The 11,233-nt window shown below is 39.9% G+C and overlaps 1 long non-coding RNA gene across 1 annotated transcript; it reads left to right on the top strand.

Annotated features, from left to right (window-relative positions):
- The first annotated feature begins 2,758 nt into the window (after positions 1-2,758).
- Positions 2,759-10,225, top strand: LOC138954912 (uncharacterized). The gene is made up of 3 exons (XR_011452016.1): positions 2,759-2,911; positions 8,975-9,075; positions 10,137-10,225. It is a non-coding gene; the product is annotated as an uncharacterized lncRNA (long non-coding RNA).
- Positions 10,226-11,233: the final 1,008 nt, after the last annotated feature.

The raw sequence follows: 11,233 nt of genomic DNA, 5'->3' as shown, positions 1-11,233 counted from the left end.
AAAAACAAACAAGTCGCGTAAGGCGAAAATACAATATTTAGTCAAGTAGCTGTCGAACTCACAGAATGAAACTGAACGCAATGCAACGCAGCAAGATCGTGGTCCACCGCTCACGGCATAGGCAGTGAAATTGACAAGAAGAGCGCGCGAGCGGGGTAGTGGTTACGCTATGCTGCATAGCACGCTTTTCTGTACCTCTCTTCGTTTTAACTTTCTGAGCGTGTTTTTAATCCAAACATATCATATCTATATATTTTTGGAATCAGGAACCGACAAGGAATAAGATGAAAGTGTTTTTAAATTGATTTCGAAAAAAAAATTTGGATAATAATTTTTATATATTTAATTTTCAGAGCTTGTTTTTAATCCGAATATAACATATTTATATGTTTTTGGAATCAGCAAATAATGGAGAATAAGATAAACGTAAATTTGGATCGTTTTATAAATTTTTATTTTTTTTTACAATTTTCAGATTTTTAATGACCAAAGTCATTAATTAATTTGTAAGCCACCAAGCTGAAATGCAATACCGAACCCCGGGCTTCGTCGAAGATTACTTGACTAAAATGTCAACCAATTTGGTTGAAAAATGAGGGCGTGACAGTGCCGCCTCAACTTTCACGAAAAGCCGGATATGACGTCATCAAAGACATTTATCAAAAAAATGAAAAAAACGTATGGGGATATCAATCCCAGGAACTCTCATGTCAAATTTCATAAAGATCGGTCCAGTAGTTTGGTCTGAATCGCTCTACACGCACGCACACACACACATACACACACACATACACACACACACACACACATACACCACGACCCTCGTTTCGATTCCCCCTCGATGTTAAAATATTTAGTCAAAACTTGACTAAATATAAAAACAACAAAGGTAAGTTGTTGGAACGTTTGTTATTGACAAAACAATACGTTACAGTCACAAATATATCGACCCAACGTTCTTTAAAGTGCACAGTCAAACAATTAGTAACAAGAACTTAGCTTGATGGAATGTTCGGCCGCTTGTAGGGAAAGTCACAACCGAAAACAAAACAGCACGAATGTTACCACAATGGATAGACTGAACTGTTGGCCAATTTTCGAAAGTTTAACGTTTACGTTGCTTTCCCCCAGACTATTAAACAACAGAAACTTTGCGGCCAAGACAGCGCCGAGACATTGTCTTTGTGACACAAGCCATATGAACCTAATGTGCGTTGAAAAGAAACTGTCTTTATTTGTGAACTTGATTTAAAACAAAACACAAGATATATGAGGTTTTTTTGTATTCAGGAGATGATGCAATACATTTTTTAAATGTTTTGCAAACATTCAATTCCAATTCTAATTTGTAAGAACAAAATTATTAGTTAGGCTGTAAGCTTCCAAACTGAAATACAATCCCACTGAGATCAAAAATCCAATCAATGGTTGTTGTTGTTGTTGTTTTATTTCTTCTTCTTCTTCTTCTTCTTCTTCTTCTTCTTCTTCTTCTTCTTCTTCTTCTTCTTCTTCTTCTTCTTCTTCTTCTTCTTCTTCTTCGTTCATGGGCTTAGACTCCCACGTTCACTCATGTTTTAGCACGAGTGGATTTTTACGTGTATGACCGTTTTTACCCCGCCATTCAGGCAGCATACGCCGATTTCGGGGGAGGCATGCTGGGTATTTTCGTGTTTCTATAACCCACCGAACTCTGACATGGATTACAGGATCTTTTCCGTGCGCACTTGGTCTTGTGCTTGCGTGAACACACGAAGGGGGTTAAGTTCCAAGCAGGTCTGCACATAAGTTGACCTGGGAGATCGGAAAAATCTCCACTCTTAACCCACCAGGCGGCAGCGACCGGGAGTCTTACCACCACGCCACTGCGCCCGTTTTAATTCAAGAATGGTACAACGAGGGCGAATGAGTGTATATAAAACTTCGGACAAAATGAACGAAGAAATAAACTAACTTACTTACCTACGAGCAAATGTTGTTCTCAATTGCCAGTCTTCAGACTACGGTTTTTTTCAGATGACAAACCTGACTGAGGGGGAGGTTTTGTCACGCCATGCACTGGATACAAGATGGCTGCTGCTTCTTGACGGTCACATGGTACAGCACGCGAATGTGACGTCATTGAAGCTGAACAATGTGCTCGTGTTGTCACATGACAAAAAGGTGCTCTCTCTCTCTCTCTCTCTCTCTCTCTCTCTCTCTCTCTCTCTCTCTCTCTAAATAAATAAATAAATAAAGAGCTTACCTTATTCCATCTCTCTCTGTCACCCTCTGTCTGTCTGTCTATCTCTCTCTCTCTCTTTCTCTCTCTCTCTCACTCATTCTCTCTCTCTCTCTCACTCTCTCTCTCTCTCACTCTCTCTCTCTCTCTCTCTCTATCTCTCACTCTCTCTCTCACTCTCTCTCTCACTCTCTCTCTCTCTCTCTTTCTCTCTCTCTCTCTCTCTCTCTCTCTCTCTCTCTCTCTCTCTCTCTCATTTTCTTTTCCAAGCACCATTGTCCACACTCGTGGTCGGCTGGGCGTTAAGCAAACAAACAAACAAATTGTCCACACTTACCTACCTTCCAAGTTTGCTTTTGAAGTTTTGTTTTCGTGCATTAACATTCATTAACAAAAAACTAATTGAGCAGTGCAAGACAAACTTTCGAGAAGTGAAACTTTTGGTTTATGAGTTATGTTTGATAAAATCTAGAGCTTTCGATGCTTGGAAATCCAGACTCAATCCCTCTTTCTCGGTGCTGTCTCCCGCAGAATGAAATGATTACACTGATGACGTTATTGTGGACACCTGACGGAAGAGTCCTCGCTGATGTCACGCGAAATGACGTAGTAAGCGGAATAGCGCTAGCTGACCTTTATCCAAATGAGAGACTGGGACTCAACGGGCGAGAAATTCGTGTTGGTATAAACACAGTAAGTAACCTTTACCTTAAATTCTTATCTCTTCTTTTTTTCTTCTTTTTTTCCTTTTTACATTTAGTCAAGTTTTGACTAAATGTTTTAACATAGAGGGGGGAATCGAGACGACGGTCGTGGTGTATGTGTGTGTGTCTGTCTGTCTGTCTGTCTGTGTGTGTGTGTAGAGCGATTCAGACTAAACTACTGGGCCGATCTTTATGAAATTTGACATGAGAGTTCCTGGGTATGATATCCCCGGACGTTTTTTTTAATTTTTTCGATAAATACCTTTGATGACGTCATATCCGGCTTTTTGTAAAAGTTGAGGTGGCACTGTCACACCCTCATTTTTCAATCAAATTGATTGAAATTTTGGCAAAGCAATCTTCGACAAAGCCCGGGATTTGGTGTTGCATTTCAGCTTGGTGGCTTAAAAACTAATGAGTGAGTTTGGTCATTAAAAATCGGAAACTTGTAATTAAAATTATTTTTTTATTAAACGATCCAAAAACAATTTCATCTTATTCTTCGTCATTTTCTGATTCCAAAAACATATACATATGTTATATTTGGATTAAAAACAAGCTCTCAAAATTAAAAATATAAAAATTATGATCAAAATTAAATTTCCGAAATCGTTTTAAAAACTATTTCATCTTATTCCTTGTCGGTTCCTGATTCCAAAAACATATAGATATGATATGTTTGGATTTAAAACACGCTCAGAAAATTAAAACGAAGAGAGGTACAGTAAAGCGTGCTATGAAGCACAGCGCAATCGCTACCGCGCCAAACAGGCTCGTCACTTTCACTGCCTTTTGCACTAGCGGCGGACTACGTTCAGTTTCATTCTGTGAGTTCCACAGCTTGACTAAATATAGTAATTTCGCCTTACGCGACTTGTTTCCTTTTTACATTTAGTCAAGTTTTGACTAAATGTTTTAACATAGACAGGGAATCGAGACTAGGGTGATGGTGTATGTGTTTGTGTGTGTTTGTGTGTGTTTGTGTGTGTGTGTGTGTGTGTGTGTGTGTGTGTGTGTGTGTGTGTGTGTAGAGCGATTCAGAGAAAACTACTCGACCGATATTCATGAAATTTCACATTAGAGTTTATGGGTGTTATGCGGATTTTTCTTTCTTAAGACTAAAATCCCATATTTTTTTACTACAATTACAATTCAGCTATCGGTTGAATTTGTCCAAGGAAATTTAGAACAGAAATCAACAGCATGAATTATAATTTCTTTAATTGCTTCCCAACCTTATACAAAGTTGACTCAGGTTATGATTTAATATCTTAGATTCAGTTCTTCACTTCACAACAATATAATTATAGTTATTGTTCATTGATTTGAAATCGATCATTTTCCGGAAACGTGGCTCATTGTCATTACAATTCCAAGGACGACGATAAAAGTTCTTTAGATATTTGGAGGTGATGAAACAAATATAACGAGTACTTCCTTTGATGACGACGATGGATCCTTTCACAGCAGTAGAAAACTTGCGATTCTTGATGATGACCCATGTTTACAGGAACCATGACGACGATGAACTTGATGATGACGATGACGTAAATGACTCTTCTAGAACGCAGCTCTGTCGATGGTGTCTTGCCTGATTCGTCTTCCCGTGTACGAACCTGCGATCAAACGTAGAAGCTGTTAAATATCAGACATTCCCTAAATGACAACCCTATCAATATTCATTCTACTAATTCTACGACAAAACTAATTGAAGAAAGAACACATCTACACGCATTCTCTGCGACAAATGAATATGATATCGTCTGGTTCGTTCTCGATCGAAATCCACGACTAACTAATTACCCTCCAAGACGGCGAAACGGTTCTCCCTCTGGGGTTACGGCTTCCTTCTCTGCAGCGTTAATAACGTCTGGTTAATTGTGAGAATCTGGAGCTCTCCGACTTGCCTGGTCTGTTGATCTCAACGGCCTGTTCTTCTACTTCCGGCGTTTCTGTATCTACGTAGTTGCTTAGCGATGTACAAACACTTGGTTGTATAAACAATTCGTCGCTAAGAACTATATACAAGTTGAAATAATTAGATCAGACACGACATTTCTTTTCCTTCGAAGTCTACAATAAAAGAAAGAATTGTGGCTGAAAGAAATGACGTACATCTTTCTGACGTAGATAGTCTCGGTAATCTCGGACCCGCGTGACGTGATTATCTAGTAGTCTCGGCACTCGCGTGTTCTAATGAGCTAAAAGAATCAATCCTTTACAATGGGTATGATATCCCCACACGTTTTTTTCATTTTTCGATAAATGTCTTTGATGACATCATATCCGGCTTTTTGTGAAAGTTGAGGCAGAACTGCTACGCCCTCACTTTGGTCAAGTAATCTTCGACAAAGCTCGGACTATGGTATTGCATTTCAGCTTGGAGAAGTTAAATAGTTTGCTCATTAAAGTTGTCATTAAAATCAATTTTTTACTGACACATTTTAAAATGGTAGCATCGTACTCCTCAATTTCTCCTGAATTCAAAAATATATAGATATGTCATGTTTACTCTAAAAATGTGCTCAGAATTCCAGAAAATAGGTTAAGTAGGCCTAAGTACTACGTTTGCACGCTACGCGGAGACGAGCGTGACCCGTCTCAGTCTTTGGGTGTGGTAAGTCGAGACTATCTGAAATATAGTCTCGGCGACGACTGTTTGTTGGTTTTAATCTGTTACTTTGCCAACAGCTTGACTTAATGTTTTTATATCGCTTAACGCGACTTGTTGGTATATCTTATTGTCCTTGGAGAATTCCCGCAAGGAAATTCGGGCTGCTATTCATTTGTTTTTATATGTCTGGTGGATTAAGAACAAAGCGATGGTTTCTTGTAATGGTTTTTTAATATAGATGTATAGAAAATGTTACATGCTGTGTAATTCCAAGTCTAACCGAACACAAACTTCCTGCTTTGAATCGACTTAATTTCGAACTTCAAACCGTTTCCCTCGACTTGGCATCGACTCATCCGCATCAACAGTTTTTTTGTCTTATTTAAAATTGTGATGGTTTACTTTGAAGATTGAATCAGTTAAATTTGGAGCATAATGTGTTTTGTTCCAAAGAAAAATGTAACCATTTGCCTCAAGAACAAACTAAAGAAACAACGTATTGTCCCACCGTGCCTTGCTCTGTTGTGTCGCTGGGACGGTGTGTCTAAATCGAACACGGGTCTTCTTGAACCTCTCTCCCAAAGTGAATATGAGGAAGAAAAGAATGGATGAAAACTAAAGTTTTCAGTTCTAAAAGTAAGAAATATTGAATAATAGGGTGGTCCGTGTCCATTTTATTTTTATTTTTATGTTATAGCTTTAAAGTGATGTTGATTCACATCGTAGAATGTTTTGCATTGCAACTGTATTGTTCTATGAGAATTGTCTGGTAGTGAGAGAGGAAGAGTTGGTGTGGGCACGCGAGGGTGTGTGTGTGTGTGTGTGTGTGTGTGTTTATGTGTGTGTGTGTGTAGGTGTGTGTGTGGGTGTGTGGGTGCGTATGTGTGTGCGTGTGTGTGTGTGTGTGTGTGTGGGTGTGGGTGTGTGGGTGTGTGGGTGCATATGTGTGTGTGTGTGTGTGTGTGTGTGTGTGTGTGTGTGTGTGTGTGTGTGTGTGCATGTGCGTGTGCTTGTGCAAGAGTGGTTGGTTCAGTGTGATTGTCGGTATATCTTTGTACATAATAATTATTGTAACTCCCTTTGTCTAAAGGGCTTTAAAAGCTGATGACAATAAACCCTCAAAGCGTCAAAGCGTCTCCCAAAGTGAAATCTTTGACGTCAAAAGCGTCTCCTAAAGCGAAATCTTTGACGTCAAAAGCGTCTCCCAAAGTGAAATCTTTGACGTCAAAAGCGTCTCCCAAAGTGAAATCTTTGACGTCAAAAGCGTCTCCCAAAGTGAAATCTTTGACGTCAAAGCGTCTCCCAAAGTGAAATCTTTGACGTCAAAGCGTCTCCCAAAGTGAAATCTTTGACGTCAAAAACGTCTCCCAAAGGGAAATCTTTGACGTCAAAAGCGTCTCCCAAAGTGAAATCTTTGACGTCAAAAGCGTCTCCCAAAGTGAAATCTTTGACGTCAAAAGCGTCTCCCAAAGTGAAATCTTTGACGTCAAAAGCGTCTCCCAAAGGGAAATCTTTGACGTCAAAAGCGTCTCCCAAAGTGAAATCTTTGACGTCAAAAGCGTCTCCCAAAGTGAAATCTTTGACGTCAAAAGCAAAATAAAGTGCAACAAGACGCCTCAATAGGAATTATGGCGCCACGTGTAACTTCTCAAATTTCATTTGGAGGAAACAACCAAGTGTTTTGAGAGTGAAGTTTAGTTTGTTTTTGCTGACTTGTCATCATGATAAGTGTAAGGCCAAAACAAAATATAGATTGGTTTAGGGGAACCCGACCGACCCTGTTTTTTTCCCGCCGACCCTAACACTTTTTTTATATTTAGTCAAGTTAAATATTTTAACATCGAGGGGGAATCGAAACGAGGGTCGTGGTGTATGTGTGTCTGTCTGTCTGTGCGTGTGTGTGTGTGTGTGTGTGTGTGTAGAGCGATTCAGACTAAACTACTGGACCGATCTTTATGAAATTTGACATGAGAGTTCCTGGGTATGAAATCCCCGAACGTTTTTTTCATTTTTTTGATAAATGTCTTTGATGACGTCATATCCGGCTTTTCGTGAAAGTTGAGGCGGCACTGTCACGCCCTCATTTTTCAACCAAATTGGTTGAAATTTTGGTCAAGTAATCTTCGACGAAGCCCGGACTTCGGTATTGCATTTCAGCTTGGTGACTTAAAAATTAATTAATGACTTTGGTCATTAAAAATCTGAAAATTGTAAAAAAAAATAAAAATTTATAAAACGATCCAAATTTACGTTTATCTTATTCTCCATCATTTGCTGATTCCAAAAACATATACATATGTTATATTCGGATTAAAAACAAGCTCTGAAAATTAAATATATAAAAATTATGATCAAAATTAAATTTTCCAAATCAATTTAAAAAGAGTTTCATCTTATTCCTTGTCGGTTCCTGATTCCAAAAACATATAGATATGATATGTTTGGATTAAAAACACGCTCAGAAAGTTAAAACGAAGAGAGGTACAGAAAAGCGTGCTATGCAGCATAGCGTAACCACTACCCCGCTCTTCTTGTCAATTTCACTGCCTATGCCGTGAGCGGTGGACCACGAGTATACGGTCTTGCTGCGTTGCATTGCGTTCAGTTTCATTCTGTGAGTTCGACAGCTACTTGACTAAATATTGTATTTTCGCCTTACGCGACTTGTTTTTTTTTTGGCCTAAAACGAAATACTTGAGAGATCGCCGCCAGGCTGTGCCTGTGCCTGGATTATATTATGTCACTGGCCCTGTGCCTGGATTATATTATGTCACTGGCCCTGGTCACTGGCCCTGTGCCTGGATTATATTATGTCACTGGCCCTGTGCCTGGATTATATTATGTCACTGGCCCTGTGCCTGGATTATATTATGTCACTGACCCTGTGCCTGGATTATATTATGTCACTGGCCCTGTGCCTGGATTATATTATGTCACTGGCCCTGTGCCTGGATTATATTATGTCACTGGCCCTGTGCCTGGATTATATTATGTCACTGGCCCTGTGCCTGGATTATATTATGTCACTGGCCCTGTGCCTGGATTATATTATGTCACTGGCCCTGTGCCTGGATTATATTATGTCACTGGCCCTGTGCCTGGATTATATTATGTCACTGGCCCTGTGCCTGGATTATATTATGTCACTGGCCCTGTGCCTGGATTATATTATGTCACTGGCCCTGTGCCTGGATTATATTATGTCACTGGCCCTGTGCCTGGATTATATTATGTCACTGGCCCTGTGCCTGGATTATATTATGTCACTGGCCCTGTGCCTGGATTATATTATGTCACTGGCCCTGTGCCTGGATTATATTATGTCACTGGCCCTGTGCCTGGATTATATTATGTCACTGGCCCTGTGCCTGGATTATATTATGTCACTGGCCCTGTGCCTGGATTATATTATGTCACTGGCCCTGGGTTTGTCTCTAGTGGTATTCCTACATCAGTGCGTCTACCTACAATGGCACGACAACGTACAGGGGATTCCCCATTGACCTCTTGGACATTCTGGCTCAGTCACTCAACTTCAGGTTGGTACTGTTTATTTCGTTGGTTAGTGTTGTGTGTGTGTGTGTGTTGTCGCTTTAGTCGACCTTTTATATTACATTTAGTCAAGTTTTGACTAAATGTTTTAACATAGACGGGGAATCCAGACGAGGGTGGTGTGTGTGCGTATGTATGTGCGTGTGTGTGTGTAGAGCGACTAAGAAAAAACTACTCCACCGATCTCCATGAAATTTCACATGAGAGTTGCTGGGTATGATATCCCCAGATGATTTTTTCACTTTTTCGATACATTTTTATGATGACGTCATATCCGGATTTTTGTGAAAGTTGAGGCCGCACTGTCACGCCCTCATTTTTCAATCAAACTGATTGAAATTTTGATCAAGTAATCTTCGACAAAGTCCGGACTTTGGTATTGTATTTCATCTTGGAGGCTTAAAGATTAATTAATGAGTTTGGTCATTACAAATCTAAAAATTGTAATTAAAATAATTTTTTTATAAAGCGATCAAAAAATAATGCCATCTTATTCTTCAGCATTTTCTGCTTCCAAAACATATAAATATGTTATATTGTGAATAAAAATCAAGCTCCGAAAATCAAAAATATGAAAATTATGATTAAAATTAAATTTCCGAAATCGATTTAAAAACAACTTCATAGTATTTTTTGTTGGTTCCTGGTTCCAAAAACATATAGATATGTTATGTTTGGATTAAAAACAAGCTCAGAAAGTTAAAAAGAATAAAGATACAGAACAGCATGCTTTCCTGCTCAGCGCAATCACTACAGCGCCATTCTGGCTTGTCAATTTCACTGCCATTGCCACGAGCGGGTGATTGACGATGCAATACGGTCTTGCTGAAAAAATGCAGTGCGTTCGACAGCTTGACTAAATGTAGTAATTTCGCCTCACGCGACTTGTTAATGTGTGTGTGTGTGTGGTGTGTGTGTGTGTGTGTGTGTGTGTGTGTGTGTGTGTGTGTGTGTGTGTCTGTGTCTGTCTGTTTGTCTGTCTGTCTGTCTGTCTGTCTGTCTGTCTGTCTGTCTGTCTGTCATACCTGTGTCTGTATGTCTGTGACAGTTACATACTGGTGCTGCCCCCTGACGGCGAGTGGGGAGACCTGCGCAACGGACACTGGACAGGACTACTGGGACTCTTAGAGAGAAAGGTGAAGGACGCTCTCTCCTCGGGATAGACAAGCTTATGCAAAAAGGGTCCGCTTTCTGCTTTCTGAGACTTCTCCTCCCTTTCCATCTTTCTCTTCTCCTTCTTTCCCATGTTCATGAATAACACAATTCACAAGCCACATTGTCTTCTCCTTCTTTCCCATGTTCATGAATAACCCAATTCACAAGCCACATGGTCTTCTCCTTCTTTCCCATGTTCATGAATAACCCAATTCACAAGCCACATGGTCTTCTCCTTCTTTCCCATGTTCATGAATAACCCAATTCACAAGCCACGTAGTCTTCTCCTTCTTTCCCATGTTCATGAATAACCCAATTCACAAGCCACGTAGTCTTCTCCTTCTTTCCCATGTTCATGAATAACCCAATTCACAAGCCACATGGTCTTCTCCTTCTTTCCCATGTTCATGAATAACCCAATTCACATGCCACATTGCCTTCTCCTTCTTTCCCATGTTCATGAATAACCCAATTCACAAGCCACATGGTCTTCTCCTTCTTTCCCATGTTCATGAATAACCCAATTCACAAACCACATGGTCTTCTCCTTCTTTCCCATGTTCATAAATAACCCAATTCACAAGCCACATGGTCTTCTCCTTCTTTCCCATGTTCATGAATAACCCAAATCACAAGCCACATGGTCTTCTCCTCCTTTCCCATGTTCATGAATAACCCAAATCACAAGCCACATGGTCTTCTCCTTCTTTCCCATGTTCATGAATAACCCAATTCACAAGCCACATTGTCTTCTCCTTCTTTCCCATGTTCATGAATAACCCAATTCACAAGCCACATTGTCTTCTCCTTCTTTCCCATGTTCATGAATAACCCAATTCACAAGCCACATTGTCTTCTCCTTCTTTCCTATGTTCATGAATAACCCAATTCACAAGCCACATGGTCTTCTCCTTCTTTCCCATGTTCATGAATAACCCAATTCACAAGCCACGTGGTCTTCTCCTTCTTTCCCATGTTCATGAATAACCC

The sequence above is a fragment of the Littorina saxatilis genome, unplaced genomic scaffold (assembly GCF_037325665.1).
Source record: "Littorina saxatilis isolate snail1 unplaced genomic scaffold, US_GU_Lsax_2.0 scaffold_1403, whole genome shotgun sequence".
Classification (NCBI taxonomy): Eukaryota; Metazoa; Mollusca; class Gastropoda; order Littorinimorpha; family Littorinidae; genus Littorina; species Littorina saxatilis.
The sequence above is the reverse complement of the archived record's forward strand: the minus strand, read 5'-3'. Positions and strand labels throughout refer to the sequence as shown.